The sequence below is a fragment of the Rhinoderma darwinii genome, chromosome 2, assembly GCF_050947455.1.
Source record: "Rhinoderma darwinii isolate aRhiDar2 chromosome 2, aRhiDar2.hap1, whole genome shotgun sequence".
Taxonomy (NCBI): Eukaryota; Metazoa; Chordata; class Amphibia; order Anura; family Rhinodermatidae; genus Rhinoderma; species Rhinoderma darwinii.
In genome coordinates, this window is record NC_134688.1 from 152,225,187 (window position 1) to 152,242,670 (window position 17,484).

Consider the following 17,484-nt stretch of genomic DNA (forward strand, 5'->3'; position numbering starts at 1 on the left):
ACCTACAGGGGGGGACTCTGCATGGCGTTACCTACAAGGGGGGGACTCTGTATGGCGTTACCTACAGGGGGGGGACTCTGTATGGCGTTACCTACAGGGGGGGACTCTGCATGGCATTACCTACAGGGGGGGACTCTGCATGGTGTTACCTACAGGGGGGGACTCTGCATGGCGTTCTCTACAGAGGGGGCTGTACTGCGTTATCTACAGGGGGGGCTGTATGGCGTTATCTAAAGGGGGGCTGTAAAAAAGGCACTATCTACAAGGGGGGGTTGTGTGACACCCAGGGGAGAGGGGCCCCAGTCAAAAGTTTGCTATGGGGCCCAGTCTTTCCTAGTTACGCCCCTGGCTGCACAGTCCCAAAATCAGTTTCAAAGTCAATCAGAACGGTCTAACCCAACTCAGGATCCTTCTTCACGAACAGCAAAATGTCCAGATGCACCCTCGAGAACTCTTGGCGAAGATCCAGACGGACCAGTAGCGGAATCCCACCAACCATCACTTGACTTGTTTTCTCTTGCGCTTTCTCTGGCCTCCTGACCAGAGAACAATCAGGTGCACATCCATCTGCTCGATAGCATCTCCAACAGCGCTCCTTCTGCTAAACAACAGCCGCCACATGCTGTCGGGGGTTGGTTGCTTCCAGCAACCACATCTGGGCGATTTAGCATACTTGGCTTTTTAACAGCTGCCCCACGTTGCTTGGGAACACCTTTTAAATCTCCATAATCCGCTCGCAAACATTCCCATCATGAGTCCGGGTGGTTGCCCTTAGCAATGGTACTCTCAGTTTCTATCACAGGTATGCATGCTCTTTGCTCTTCTCCGCGAACTGTCTGTAACACATCCGGAGTACCCGGCATCAATGCAGCTGGCGTTGAAAGGCATCCACTTGGCTTGGAAGGCTGTGTATCCTTGGGCAGTACTTGTGCCCTTAAAGCCTCTCCATTTGCTTCCAACTGTGCCAGAAACCTCTGGTTATCCTCCCTCTGCTTGGCATTTGCTTCCTGCAGCTCCGCATTCGTTTGCACTATCTTTTTGAGGAGTTCCTCAATAAGACCCATTGCAATGGAAAAACAGTCTCTTTAATTGGGCTTCTGGCCCTTTAAATTTCACTGTACACTTCTTGTGCCATTTTATTGCCCAAAGCAACTCTCCGCCCTATGTGACATCTTGGGGACCACTTAGCTCACAGGATCGCCATCTCCAGGGTGAGATGTTTGGCACACTTATAAAGTTCACTCCAACTCATTGAATAAAAGTTTATACCATCCGCAGCTAGCTTTATTGTCTTCACCACAGCAAGCAGTGTTACAACAAAAAAACATACAAAATAAACCCTAGGCTGTCCAGCCTCTAACTAAACATTAATTGTCCCTCACTAAGAGACCCTGAGCCTTGTGCCCAGTACCTCAAAACATAGGCAGTTTTACCTTACACGTTGGTGAATCTCACAGGCTAGCATGCCTATCTTCCCCAGACTCAGAGCCCTGTGTGAACAGCACACACCTCAATTTAAAGAGCCACCTCAGTTGAAGCCTACCTAGGCTCATCAGACAGCTCAAGACATGGACTGTCTGTATGGAGTGGAAGCCGCCCTTCTACTTCACACTCCAGAAAACAGGGCCCTATTCCGGGCTTTACGCCCAAGCAACAGCAGAGAAAAACCCTCTCTGCTGTACATGCTCCCTGGTTGCTTAAAGCCTGACAGTTTCTGCACTGTCCAGTAGCTGCACTACTATACACTACCGTTCAAAAGTTTGGGGTCACCCAGACAATTTTGTGTTTTCCATGAAAACTCACACTTATATTTATCAAATGAGTTGCAAAATGACTAGAAAATATAGTCAAGACATTGACAAGGTTAGAAATAATTATTTTTATTTGTAATAATAATTTTCTCCTTCAAACTTTGCTTTCGTCAAAGAATGCTCCATTTGCAGCAATTACAGCATTGCAGACCTTTGGCATTCTAGCTGTTAGTTTGCTGAGGTAATCGGAAGCAATTTCACCCCATGCTTCCAGAAGGCCCTCCCACAAGTTGGATTGGCTTGATGGGCACTTCTTGCGTACCATACGGTCAAGCTGCTCCCACAACAGCTCTATGGGGTTGAGATCTGGTGACTGCGCTGGCCACTCCATTACAGATAGAATACCAGCTGCCTGCTTCTTCCCTAAATAGTTCTTGCATAATTTGGAGGTGTGCTTTGGGTCATTGTCCTGTTGTAGGATGAAATTGGCTCCAATCAAGCGCTGTCCACAGGGTATGGCATGGCGTTGCAAAATGGAGTGATAGCCTTCCTTATTCAATATCCCTTTACCTTGTACAAATCTCCCACTTTACCAGCACCAAAGCAACCCCAGACCATCACATTACCTCCACCATGCTTGACAGATGGCGTCAGGCACTCTTCCAGCATCATTTCAGTTATTCTGCATCTCACAAATGTTCTTCTATGTGATCCAAACACCTCAAACTTCGATTCGTCTGTCCATAACACTTTTTTCCAATCTTCCTGTGTCCAATGTCTGTGTGATTTTGCCCATATTAATCTTTTCCTTTTATTAGCCAGTCTCAGATATGGCTTTTTCTTTGCCACTCTGCCCTGAAGGCCAGCATTTTGGGGTCGCCTCTTCACTGTAGATGTTGACACTGGCGTTTTGCGGGTACTATTTAATGAAGCTGCCAGTTGAGGACCTGTGAGCCGTCTATTTCTCAAACTAGAGACTCTAATGTACTTGTCTTGTTGCTCAGTTGTGCAGCGGGGCCTCCCACCTCTCTTTCTACTCTGCTTAGAGCCTGTGTGTGCTGTCCTCTGAAGGGAGTAGTACACACCGTTGTAGGAAATCTTCAGTTTCTTGGCAATTTCTCGCATGGAATAGCCTTCATTTCTAAGAACAAGAATAGACTGTTGAGATTCACATGAAAGCTCTCTTTTTCTAGCCATTTTGAGAGTTTAATCGAACCCACAAATGTAATGCTCCAGATTCTCAACTAGCTCAAAGGAAGGTCAGTTTTATAGCTCCTCTAAACAGCAAAACTGTTTACAGCGGTGCTAACATAATTGCACAAGGGTTTTCAAGTGTTTTCTAATCATCCATTAGCCTTCTAACACAGTTAGCAAACACAATGTACCATTAGAACACTGGAGTGATGGTTGCTGAAAATGGGCCTCTATACACCTATGTAGATAATGCATTAAAAACCAGACGTTTGCAGCTAGAATAGTCATTTAGCACATTAACAATGTATAGAGTGTATTTCTGATTAACTTAATGTTATCTTCATTGAAAAAAAATGCTTTTCTTTCAAAAATAAGGAAATTTCGAAGTGACCCTAAACTTTTGAACTGTAGTGTATATATCTCAGGTGCAAGCAGGTAATACCGATCCGGGGGATATAGATCAATATTGAAGAAAGTCCCACAGCACTCCGTGTTAGTGAAAAAAATGGTGGCTTATTAAGCCAGCAAAGGCTGCAATATTTTCATCCTGCTATAGGACCTTTATCAAGCTTGATAAAGGTCCTATAGCAGGACGGAAACGTTGCAGCTTGTGTTGGCTTAATAAACCACCATTTTTTTTCACTAACACGGAGTGCTGTGGGACTTTCTTCAATATATATATATAATGAAATATAAAAAAATATAAATAAAACACATGGTGGATCCAAATGGTTATGAGAACACAAAACTAAAGTTCTCAATCTCCAGACAATTGAAAACCTACAACGTGTATTAAAGAGGTCAGTCCTCAAGGCAAAGACCCAATAATATCATGGAACTAGAAATGTTCTGCATGGAGAAGTTGTCCAAGTAGTGTCTCCAACCTTGTTAAGCATTACAGAAAGCTGTTAAGTGCTGTTATTTTCACCAGGGGAGGCTTCATCAGATGTTAAGGGGGTGCCAGTATATTTTTAATATATATATTTTTTCATTTAAAAACAAAATGAGCTGTCAGCCTTCCCTTTATCTTTTCCATTATGTGAGACCCTTTACCAAATGCAAGTTGTAAAAAAATTAAAAAAATATTTGGAAATTAATTATCTGAACTGTTTGGATTCACTGCTATTATGGAGCATTTTCCCTCATTTCATTTTTCGAAAGAACAGCATGATCCTGTATAATAAGCCTTATACAATTACATTAATGAGCATTGGAAATTGCAGTTTCTCTTACTCAAAAATAGATCTTTTTCTGTAGAATATAAGGTATTAATCTATGTGGATTTCTTGCACTAACTACCGTCTTAGGAAAAAAAAATTAAATTTAATCTGAATTTGCGATATGGCTTAAAATAATGTCATACGGGATGTTCTTGATTTTGGTATGAGCACTTGTACTCACATTCCCTTGTGAAGTTATATAGCAAAGAAACTCTGTGTTTACCCTTTCCCCTTGTTTCTCCCTTATTTTTCTGTTTTATTTGTGAAAAAATTAATAATACAAAACTATGTCCAAACAGATTGCAGCATATTGAGATATAAAAAAACGTGTCCATGACCCCAATCAACACTTCTATTCCCACTGTTTTACTGAAAACATTTTTAGCCACCAATTATGTTGTAACCTTTTTGTAATTCTAACACTGTTTATTTGTTGTATATATTTCAAAACGAATAATAGTAATACATATATGTTCTACTGACTTGAATACATTTTGACTGCATTTATCTTGGGTTACAACATGTTGCTGTATTTGGCCAGTCTTTGTATCATGGTTTTGTTGACTTTTTCCATGTTTCGGGTAGGAAAGATGTAATAACCTGTAGATAAAGCGAGAATGGATTGTTTACAGCTGGTGACTGCTGAAATTGACAAATGTATTGACCTTTGCGAGGACAGTAACTAACCTTGTGTGATTGTATTATGGAAGAGTTGGACACATGTGGCATTAGCAGCTTCACAGAGGAACATAATGATGCACGCAGAAGAATCTTGTCAATCAGGAAGCCTCAAAGTGACAATTAGATAATTTAAAGAATGGTACAGACCAGCATCACAAGGTAGTATTGTAACACTCAAGTCAAGGTCATTCTAAGATAAGTCACATAGTAAATTATTTTATCCACAAAACACTATATGTTGAATGTCAGTTACATTTTCCTGGAAGCAATAAATGGGAAGGGGATGTTTTATTAACAGTAAAGATAAATAATTGAAATAATTTGAATTTCTTAATTTGCTTCTTTTATGAAAATCATCCTAAAATAGAAATGAATATTAGATATTTGTAACAATTATTTTTGCACAGTATCTCACTTCACGATCACAATGTTTTCTTTGTGTTGATAGGTACACAAACATTATTTTAGTAAGCCCCTGCTTAGATCACGTTTTTGCTCTCCACCAAGCATAAATGCTTGAATAATATAAAGGTACTCAAACTTATTCGTCGGCGTATCCAATTTTGGTAAAGACAACCGATGCACCGTTGATTCATCAGTGCAGGTCAGATGACTACACTGATGTGGGAAACGGAGGCTCATTTGGAGAATGCGAACTAATTGGTCTGCCTTTCCTGAAGAATCCCTGGCTCCAGCAGTATGGTGCCGGTGATAGCGTATGCTATGTGTGTTTGCATTGTGCGTCTCTGTACTCTGTGCAGATGGTGTATTACCAGCCTAGTCTTGTATTTTTCAGTTCTCTCTTGTATTTTCTCAGTCCTTGTTTGTTTCAGTGTTTATTCTTATTTAGTTGTTCAGTTTTATCTTGTCTCTATTGTTCTCTGTTCTGCTTCTGTACTAAGTTTTGGATATGTTAGGCTATGTTTTCCTTGCTTCTGGTTCCTAGTGTGTTCCTGCTTTTGTGTTAGAAACAGTGTCTGCGGATTAATAACTCCATTAGGGACAGTGGTTGGGACAGTGAGGGCTAGTGGTGTCTGGTGCTAGGGTCAGTGTTCATGGCTAGATAAAGGGCTAGCTAGGGTCAGCTTGCTGTAATGATCCATTATTCATTTAATACTAGCATTCATCTGACATCATCATTTTGTTACTATCAGTGACTTTAATTGGTGAGTTTCTGTTTTCATGTATTCCTGTTTCCTGCTAGAATTGTGTTATTTGCTCCATATTTTCTTTCAATTTGACTGGTTGGCTCACAATTAGGTCCTACTAAGTCCTGGGGATAACGGAGTAGTAGGAGACACTGTTATCCCTCGGGAAAGGGAATTGCTATAGGTAAGTCTAGTTCTGCCATCTTGTACTCAGCTGGCGTCATACCACCACCATTATTTATTGCTCCAATGCATTTACAGTAAAAAAAACAAAGCAACATTGCAAATAGTCTGGATTAAAAATCTACTATAATTTTGTGTTTACAGATTCTATGCATACCTATGTGACTCCATGTTTACAGACAACAAACAGAAGCTGTGTAGTCTGGTCCATAAGTCTTACTCCCTTTTATTTGCACCTTATTTCTTGTTAATCTTATAAATATATGTTAGGAAGAATTAGGCCCAATTTACATTTACACGTGTCAGATTTGACACCGATTTCAGTGTGTTTTCTGTACCGAATTTCACACCAAATCCAATGACAATCCGTATCCCATGCATGTGAATGGTGTTTCCACATCCCCGTTCATATGCTTTGGAAAATCTCAGCATAGATTTTTGTCGCAACGCAAAGAAAACAGCCTTGGAGATAATTAGCATGCTCATTTTTTTCCCACTTATTCTGCACAGAGAATCCGAGGATTAGTCACATTGAGTGACAATGTGGCTGATCCACATGCAGATCTGTTGTAGAACCACAGCACCTCCGCAGCAGAAATTTGAGGGTAAGTTTTGGATTTCTGCCGTGGAAATACACGTCAGATTTATTATTTATTTTACATTTCAAATTTTAGATTCAAATAAGAAAGCAAAATATGCATACAAAGTAAATATAGCACTAAAGTCAACATGGTGTTACAAGGAGCATAGCAGAGAATGTATCATAGTTCAAGAAGTACAATTTAGAAAAACAAACAATAATAACAAGAAACAATTCTCCATGGGTGATATTTCCATTGTAACTGAGATAAGATACATTGAAGCGCCTATGTTGAGCAACTGAATTACTTATAAAGTCACACGTCTTAATAGGGATCATGCTTAGCAAGTGAGTATAAGGAGAAGAGGGAACAATGATGTACAAACCCATAAATTAACACAGTAGAAAATTAGTCATGTAGGTCTACGAAGCAGAGAAGTTGACAACTATCATGTTGCATAGATATGATAAAGTGTAGTTGGATTTCATCAACAAGGAAGGGAGGCCCCAGATGTCACAAAATCAGACCATAAAGACCATCTGGACGAGTGTAGCCACCGAATTAAGTATAAACCGCCATCATCTTTTCCATCGTATGATCTAATCTTATTAAGTTTACCAGTTCCGCTTATGTGACAGTGACAGGGGACTTCCAAGACTTAGCAATCATCATTCTAGCAGCTAATATAACATGACCCACTATATGACGAATCAATGAGGGCAAATCAGATAAACCACTAAAGCATAGTGCTAATTTCCAAAAATTCAAAACAAGTGGACAGTTCCACCACACATGCATATGGTTACCTGGTAGACCACATTCTCGCCAACACATCAGGGAGTAGGATGGATTCATTTTAGAAATCTGCGAGGGCGTCCCGTACCATCTAATTAAGATTCTTTGTGCTGTTTCCCAATGTGTAGCACCCTTGGAAATGTTTTTAACCAAGTGAATGGAGGAGTACCAATCTTTAAGTGAGATCTCTAGAACCAAGACCGATTCTCATTTCAGTAAATAACTAGGTTTCTGAAGTGAGCATGAGTGGGTAAAACTGGAATAAAACTGCGACCTTATTCTTCTTGGAGTTGTTAGTAAAGAACTGATAAGCTCTTGAGGGGAAAAAAATGGTGTGTCTAGCTGTATAGAATGAAGGATGTGGCGGATTTGTAAGTATTTCGAAAAATCTTGCTGGGCAATATTATATTTCTGAACTAAAGATCGGAACGGTGCTAGTACATTAGACTCAGAGAGAATTTATCATTTTATACCAACTTTTCCCCAGCAACAAATATTAAGTTCTGGTAGAACAGAAGAACGGTATCGGAGTGGTAGCATTTTGAAAGGCTTGCAATCAGATGAAGGTATGGAAGCAACAAGATATTTCCAGGAGGACACCGAGGCGTTGATCGAGGAAATATTCATTGAAGACCTTATCCGCTGTGATTGGTTAATGGACAAGTGTGAAATAAGGGGACCTAACATAGCAGCTCTTTCTATTTCCACCCATTTTAAATCAGTGTGGTTACTACACTAATGTTTAAGGTGGGTGAGTATTGTGGCATGGTAATACTTCCGAACATCCGGAATCCCCATACCTCCATACGACCAATATCTAGTCATTGTAGAAAATCTAATTCTGGGTTTCCTCCCAGCCCAAATGAAGTTTGTGAGGATTTTTTCAAGTTTGAGGAGATAAGTATTAGAGACAGGGATTACAACAGTTCGAAATGTGTACAATATTATAGGAAGTACCATCATCTTTACAATAGCCACTTTACCTACCCATGAAATCATAGGTTTAGAAAAACCATCTAGTATTCTAGAATTTTTAGGGAGCAATGTGGTATAGTTTTTGGAGCCCAGTGAAATACCAGTAATAGCAGGATTAATTTGAATAATCTCCACCAAGAGCTCCATCACCAAGGCAAAAATTATTGGGGATAAGGGACAACCTTGGCGTATGCCATTACTAATAGTAAAGGAGTCCGATAGAAGGCCTGAGGTTAGAACCCTGGCTGAGGGACTAGAATACAACGCCAATATCAACAATTTGATATTGCCCTGTAAACCAAAGTTATCTAGAATCTGAGACAGATAATCCCAGTGAAGCCTGTCGAATGCCTTCTCCGCATCCAAGGCCAGGAGCAGAGAAGACGCACGAGAGGCCTGTACCCATTGAATGAGGTCAATAAACCTCCGTGTGCCATCTGGAGCCTGACGACCAGACACAAAACCCACCTGATCAGATTTAATTACATTTGGAATGATGTAATAAAGTCTTTCAGACAAAATGTTCGAATATATTTTTATATCTGCATTCAACAATAAGATCGAACTAAAATTTGCTGGGGTGGTAGGCTTTTCCCTGGTTTGGGAAGCGTCACAATGGTGGCGACTAGCATTTCCGAAGGAAAAGAGCCCTCAGAGGCAGCCTTATTAAACACCTCAAGAAGATGTGGAGCTATTATCGAGGCATAGCATTTATAGTTGTTGTCCGTGAAGCCGGCAGGGCCAGGGGCTTTAAATAACTTTAAGGCAGATATATATAGATTTCAAAATTTCAGATATAGTAAATTTCTCTGAAAGAGCCTGCAATTGTGTCGGGGACACCTGTGGCAACGACATTTGGTTTAGAAAATTATTAATATCAGATGCAGAAGTTTGAAAGATGGAAGCATTATCCTTCAAATTATAAAGAGAGCTATAGTAAGACTGAAATTGATTGGCCATGTGTCTAGGATCAACTATTTGTTACCCTGAGGGTCTAAAACATAGGCTAATCTGGAGCGCATGGAGGCTTGTTTCAATTTTTTTGCTAAAAGTGACCCAGCCCTACTGTTGTGGACATAAGCTTGGACTGGCAGTCGTTTAAGAATTATATCGTGTTGTGAAACCAAAAGTCTCTGTCATTTTAAACGTAGGGACCTTAATTCAGTCGACAAGACAGGAGAGGTGGCCGATTTATTCCGTGCATCCAGATCAGCTATCTGACGTGTAACGTCAATGATTTCCCTTTCACGCTTTCTTTTGACCCTTGAGCAAGCTTTAATAATTAGCCCTCTCATAAACGCTATGAGCGTTCCACAAGACTTTCGGACATGAGACAGAATTTAAGTTGGTAGAGTAGTAATGAGACAACTCTGTTTTCAGAAATTCTGCATATTCCAGATGGTGAAGTATTTAATCGTTCCGTTTCCATTGAGACGGGGTAGGTGAAAAAAACTTCAGCTGAGGAAAGGGACACTGACCATGTAATGTTTCCTATATTATAGGATTGAGATTGTATAAGTGCTCTGTTATCCACTAAAAACAGGTCAATTCTCGAATGGGAGAGATGAGGTTGTGAGAAATAGCTATAGTCCCTCTCTGCTCCGTGATGACATCTCCACACATCGTACAGGCCTTCCTCTAGTAAAACAGGTCATAGGGAAGAATAATGTCTAGTTCTGGTTGATTGAGTTAAAATCCCCAACTATGATTAAAAGACCCTGGTCAAAGGTCCTGATTTTAGGTAACAAGGAACGGAAGTAATGATGTTGTCGCTTGTTAGTGAAATAAACATTAACGAAAGAGAAAAGCACATTATTAATCTCACATACTAGGTCCAGGTATCTACCACGGGGGTCCTGAATGAGAGATCTCAGGTTAAAGGCAACCGTGTATTTAATCGCAATCATGAATCCCTTTCGCTTGGCTGAACATGAGGTGGTGAAGATATGGGGAACGTGCTTATTAGAAAAGTTTGGTGTTTTGTCCTTATGAAAATGGGTCTCCTGTGCCATAAGCACATCACATTTAAGAGATCTGGCCTCTCGCCACAAAAGGCTACGTTTAAAGGGACTATTAAGGCCTCTGGCATTAATAGAAGACACGTGTAGAACCATTTATAGGGATAGTAGTCAGGTGCTGTAGGGATGTATAGAGATGTCCACATGAAATATTCTGTACAGGGAAAATATATGTAGACCAGTATAAATTGTTACCAAACCCCAATAAGTGCTCAATAAATACAGATATATCACTCATGGAGAGCAAACAATTAAACAATAAAGAAGAACAGTAAAAAATGAGTAAAAGTAAACACATGAGTATCGTAGTGCTATCTACGGTAAGCACTAAATTCTCTTTGGGGAGAAAGAAGGATACAGCACACATGTTCAATAAGAACAAATTAGAAACTTATATCAAGCTAACTTACTATGTTATAACAGAATCACGGGGTACCGAGAAGCATGGTCAGAAGAAGGGAAAATTTCAGGTAGGATGATTACGAGAACTTGTCGCCTGCCACTCCGCTGGAATAGATGCAGGAGATTGACGCTATTTAGAAGAAGGCGAGGGTCTGGTAGTGATAATGTTCAATTTTTGCAGTAGCAATAAGCCCTCTTTGACTGATGCAGCTGTGGTTGATGTACCATTCCTGGTAATCAGGAGTTTACTTGAGAAGCCCCATTTATACTTGATATTGTGTTCCCTCAGCTGTCCAGTGACTGGTAGAAAGTCCCTGCGTGCTTGCAAAGTAGCTGCTGAAAGATCAGGGAACAAGGAGATAGATGAATAAGGTTCATTTTGCACTCCATTTTGCATTCCAGGTGATCCATGCGGCCCTCCAGTGCATTGACATTATGTTAAAGTTTACAGACCAGAGAGGATACACTATGATTCATGCTATTTTGAAGTAGTACCAACATGTTTTTCAAAGTGTCCACTGTAATAGGAGCATTAGAAGAAGGAAATTGCTGTAGATCACATTGTGTATCAACTACATTTGCAGAAAGAGTCGGGTCGTCTGATTGCAGCCTTTTTTTTGTGCACCGGGCCTTTACTAATAGATGAGGCAGTAGGAGAAAGTGAAGATCTCCTTTTATGGCCCTCTCTGCTGTCCTCTTGTTCAAGCAAAGGTTCCCTATCCTCTGAGGGCCCAATATCAGATTGGGGAGGAGAGCACTGGGAAAGAGGGCCATCATGAGATGGGTGGAATGGAGAGGCAGCTTTAACAGAGTTATCATCTGACACCTGGATAATATTCTGTCAGTTTTCTAGGAGCCACCTTACCCTTTTGTTTAGTCATGATTGTCGTTCCTTGAGATCAAGCAAACAGGTCAGTGTATATCAGTCAGTACCAAGTTCGCAGTATAATGGCTCTGCAATATATGAAAAATAAGAAGCCAGTGAGAGAGAGCAAACCAGGTAGTTCAGGCTTGAGTAATGAATGTTTTAAAAATGGAGTCCGCTGTTTAGAATGACTCAACAGGCCTCAATAAGCCACAACAGTGGAAGCAGTGAGAAGGGGCAGAGAGTCCATATAAATACATCCGGGGCTCCACCGTTTGACCGGCCCAGAGGTGGAAGATGGCAGCTGGTAAAGAGACCAAATAGTTATGTTGGAGCGTTTTATAGTGAGCCGGAGGTAATGATGAGTGTATGGCAGGAACCGCTCAATAAATTTAGTCCACTGCTTTAAGGCCGTCACAGGCCTCAAAATGCCACAACAGGGGAATCGCCAAAACACACTGGCAAATCCTGAAATACTCACTCCGGGGTGTCCCACAAGCCTTCCTGAGGTGAGGATGGATGCAAGGGAGGTCCCAGAACCTCAGATGATGAGGGATTACCTCCATGCGATGTTCCCCGCGATACGCGGTTGGTCCGGTCTTGGCGGTGTATGCCGTCTACTCCGGCAGTAAGGCCCTTTATCCACCACAAAGCACCCGGCAGGATACCTGAGTAAAGAGGTGTGCAGGAACGCCAATGTTGGCAAGTTAGCTGTGCTGTGAGCCGCTGTGAGCTAGCGATGTAGGTCTGCCTTCTGTCTGCCTCTGCTAAGCCATGCTTCCGGCAGGGATTAACAGAAGCTTGTAAAAATGACAATATACTCCAGTACATTTGTATTGCAGTGTATTGTGTTCAAGTCCCCTTGGGGAACTAATAAAATGTGTAAAAAAAAAGTTTGATAAATTTTCAGGAGTGTAAAAAAAAATAACAAAAATATTAAAAGTTCAAGAAACACCCCTTTTTTCCATTTTTCCCCAAGCACAATGTAAAAAAAAAAAGAAAAAAAAGAGGAATCGCTGCATCCGTAAAAGTCAGAACTATTACAATATACCATTATTTTACTCGCACGGTGAACGGCGTAAATTATTATTATTTAAACACCAGAATCAATTTTTGGTCACCTTAGCGGTAATAGAAAATTCAAATAAAAACGGATAAAAAAATGTACCACAAAATGGTGCCAAAAAAAACTAAAGCTCGTCCCGCAAAAAATTAGCCCTCAAAAATAAATTAAAAAAAATATATACATTATTAGTATTGCAGTTTAAAGATCCGGACTATAAAACGGTCACGTAATTTATCCAGCACGGTAAACGGCGTAAGAAAAAAAAAAATGAAAACCGCCAGAATTGCTGTTTTTAGGTCACATATCCTCACAAAAAATGTAATAAATAGTGATCAAAAAGTCACATTTGCCCCAAAATAGTACCAATAAAAATGATAGCCCGTCCTGCTAAAAACAAGCCATGGCTTTTTGACTCAAAAATAAAAAAGTTATGGGTCTTAGAATATGGCGACACAGAAGACAAATTATTTAAAAAAAAAAAAAAGTGATTTTATTGTGCAAACACTGTAAAACATTAAAAAAAAACTATATACACATGGTATCGCTGTAATCGTATTGACCCACAGAATAAATGTAACATTTAATTCATTGTGCACGGTGAATGCTGAAACAAACAACAATAAAAAACAATTCCAGTATTGCTGTTTTTTTGTCATTTCCTCTTTCAAAAAATGAAATAAAAAGTGATCAAAAGTTGCACATGTCCTAAAATAGTGCAAATAAAATCTACAGCTTGTGCTGCAAAAAACAAGCCCTCACACAGCTCCATCAACTGAAAAATCAAAAAGTTATGTCTCTAGTAAGGAGCGGAGGAAAAAACAACCTGATGTGGAGGCCAGAGGGAAACATTCCTTCCTGTAGTAAAACATCCAAAAACTATATATTTTTGGTATCGCCGTAAATGTACTTATGCACTGAATAAAGGTAACGTCATTTATACTGCACGGTGAACACTGTAAAGAAAAATAAATAAAAAACAATGCCAAACAACTCTGTATTTTGGTCCCTAGCATCCCCGAAAATTAAATAAAAAGTGATCAAAAAGTCACATGCCCCCGAAAATGGTACCAATAAAAACTACAGCTTGCCCAGAAAAAAAGCTCTCATATGGCTACGTGGATGGAAAAGCAAAAAAGTTATGGCTCTAGTAAGGTGGTAGTGAAAAAATATCACATTGTGCAGGCCAGAGGGGAACATTCCTTCAGTCTCAAGAAGTGGTTATCAGGGTCCTAGTATTTGGGATCCAGAAAGGGGAAGGCCACAGCATATCCGCTGAAAGTGTGGGCGCCCGTATTATACCAGGGGAACACTTATCCAGCAAAGTTTCCCAAACTGCAAAAGAGGAAATGTCCCAAAAATGTGCAGTGTGTGTTCCAAAATAAGGGATAGGAATGGACACTATTTATCAGTGCGACACAGGCATGTGCATAAGGGATTGCTTAAAAGCGTACCACACATTTATGGATAATTTTATTTACCCCATTATATCTTATTGTGCACCCATATGCTCTGCCCAAATTACATGCCCGCACATTATAAACTGAAATACCAGTAAAACTCCAAACAGAAATATTACTGAGCAAAATCTGCACTCCAAAAGCCAACTGGCACTCCTTCCCTTCTGAGCCCTGCCGTGGATCCAAACAGCAGTTTATTACCACATATGTGGTATTGCCGTCATCTGGAGAAATTGCTTTACAAATATCAGGGTGCTTTCTCGCCTTCATTCCTTGTAAAAATTAAAAATGTCTAGATTTTAATTTTCACGGCCTAATTCCAATAAATTCAGGAAAAAACCTGTGGGGTCAAAATGCTCACTATACACCTAGATAAATTCTTTGAGGGGTATAGTTTCCAAAATGAGGTAACTTTTTGGGTGTTTCCACAGTTTTGGTCCCTCCAGGGCGTTGCAAATACGACATGACTTCCAGAAACCATTCCAGCAAAATCTGCGCTCCAAAATCCAAATGGTGCTCCTTCCCTTCTGAGCCCTGGTGTGGGTCGAAACAGCAGTTTATTAACCATATATTGGGTATTGCCATAATCAGGAGAAATTTCTTTACAAATGTTGGCATGCTTTTTCTCTTTTATTCTTGTAAAAATGTAATATTTCTATGTTTTTTCAGAAAAATCTAGGTTTTAATTTTCACTGACTAATTCCAATAAATTCAGCAAAAAACCTGTGGGGTCAAAATGCTCACTATACCCTAAATTCCTTGGGGGTGTAGTTTCCCAATTGGGGGGGGGGTCACTTTTGGGTGTTTCCACTGTTTTGGCACCATAAGACCTGACATGGTGACTAAAATATATGCTAATAAGAAGGAGGCCCCAAAATCTTCTAGGTGCTCCTTTGCTTCTGAGGCCTGTGTTTCAGTCCATTAGCACATTCAGTTGCATTTCGCTTGGTAAAACCTTCTGTGATACAGAAAAAATAGGATTACAAATTAATTTCGGCAAAAAAAATTTAATTTGTAAATTTCACCTCTACTTTGCTTTAACTCCTGTGAAATGCCTAAAGGGTAAGAAACTTTCTAAATGCAGTTTTGAATACTTTGAGGGGTGCAGTATTTAAAATGGGGTGATTTATGGGGAGTTCATAATATATAGGTTCCTCAAAGTCACTTCTGTACTGACCTGGTCCATAAATAAATTGATTTTTAAATATTCTTGAAAATGTGAGAAATTGCTGCTAATCTTGCAAGCCTTATAACGTCCTAGAAAAATAAAATAACATTCAGTAATGATGCAAACATATTGAAAATATTAACTACTAAATATTTTGTGTGGTATTATTATCTGTCATACAAGCAGATACATCTACATTTTGAAAAATGCAAATTTTACAAAATTTTCTAAAAATGTTGGTGTTTTTTTTTTTACAAATGAACTCTGAATGTGTCAACCAAATTTTACTATTAACATAAAGTACAGTGTGTATCACAAGAAAACCATCTCAGAATTTCTTGGAAAAATGAAAGCATTCTAAAGTTATTACCAGATTAATTAACACGTCAGATTTGAAAAAATAAGATGTGTCCAGAAGGCCAAAATAGGATGTGTCCTTCAGGGGTTAATCCCTCTCAATCAATTACACGTCTTTCATTGCTAGATTAGTTATAACTCTCAATGCCATTTGTCAGTAAGCTTTTTTTTTTAAGTGCAGTCATAGTATCTGCCATCACTTAGGCCCCATGCACACGACCGTAAAAAACCTCCATTCGGAGCCATTCACTTTCATTGAACACTGACACCTTTCCGTGGCACTACGGAAGGGTGTCAGTGCCGTGGAAATGTCCCAGGAATTATGGAACATGTCCGTTCTTTCGCATTTTGCGGGCCGTGCTCCCATACTTTGTATGGGAGCACGGCCCGAAAATGCGGCTGTCAGTCAGCGGCCGGCCGTGCCCGCAGTCGCGGGCCATGATTGCGGGAACGGTCGTGTGCATGGGGCCTAACTCTTGGGGTAGGTCATTCCATAGTTTGACTACTCTAATTGTATAGAACCCTTTCTTATATTAATGCCTGAAACACCTTTCTTCAAAACGTAATGAATGTCCCCATGTCATTTGTAAAGTGAAAAAAATAACAAATCATGTGCTAGTTCTTTTTATTGACCACATATATTTATATATATTAATAAGATCACCTCTAAGGCGTCCTGTTCCAAGCTGAACGATCCCAATTTTCTAGCCTCTCATTATAAGAGAGACATCCTCTCTCATTTATTAATCTAGTCGTCACACCTTTTGAACCCTTACCAGCTCTCCTATAACCATTTTCCATGTGGAGCCTAAAACTGAATTCCATATTCAAGATGGGATTTATGGAGGACAGTGGCGTAGCTATAGGGGTCGCAGCGGTCGCAATTGTGACCAGGCCCCAAAGCCAGGTGGGCCCGTGGCTCCCCCACCGCATTTGCGTGAGGTAACTAATGTAAAAACGCTGCATAATCAGCAATAAAGCAGGAAAGATACTGTTTCATAGTGGGCTTAAGAACCTTTAATGAAGTCATGCCCATGTGACCTGATTCGCCTTTGAGGAACAGAAGCTCTGCCCACCGATCAGGTCCTTCTACCACAGTATAGCAGCAGCTCTGCAGAAGAGAAGGCCCGCCTACCTCTACGGTCCTTGTACAGAGCCACAGGTTGGTGAGTGCTTCTTGAACCCCCCTCTTCCTCCATCCTTCTTTATCTTGCCTTACTTGTCTCTCCTGACCCCAACTCCTGTAGGGTTTGTTAACTTTTTTAATTCACCATGCATTTTTGTCACGATTTTCGTAATCGCTGAAAAAATGATGCGGTTTTGCCATGATTATTAAACTTATAGCAGAACCGCACCATTCATATCACAATAACGAAGATTGCTCCAAAAAATTAGTACAAGACACAAAAACAGTAGGCTTAATTCACACAGTGCGATTAAATCACATCATGTGCTGCGATTTTGTGAAAACCGTGGTAAAAAACGCAATTTGACCACACTGTGAATACTGTATATCCTGATATCACAAGTAGCAATAAAACATAGGTGATGAGTGTTGCAGGATGAAGCCAGTAGTTATTTGAATTATGACTTTATTAATAACTACTAAGTGGTGCCTTTTTC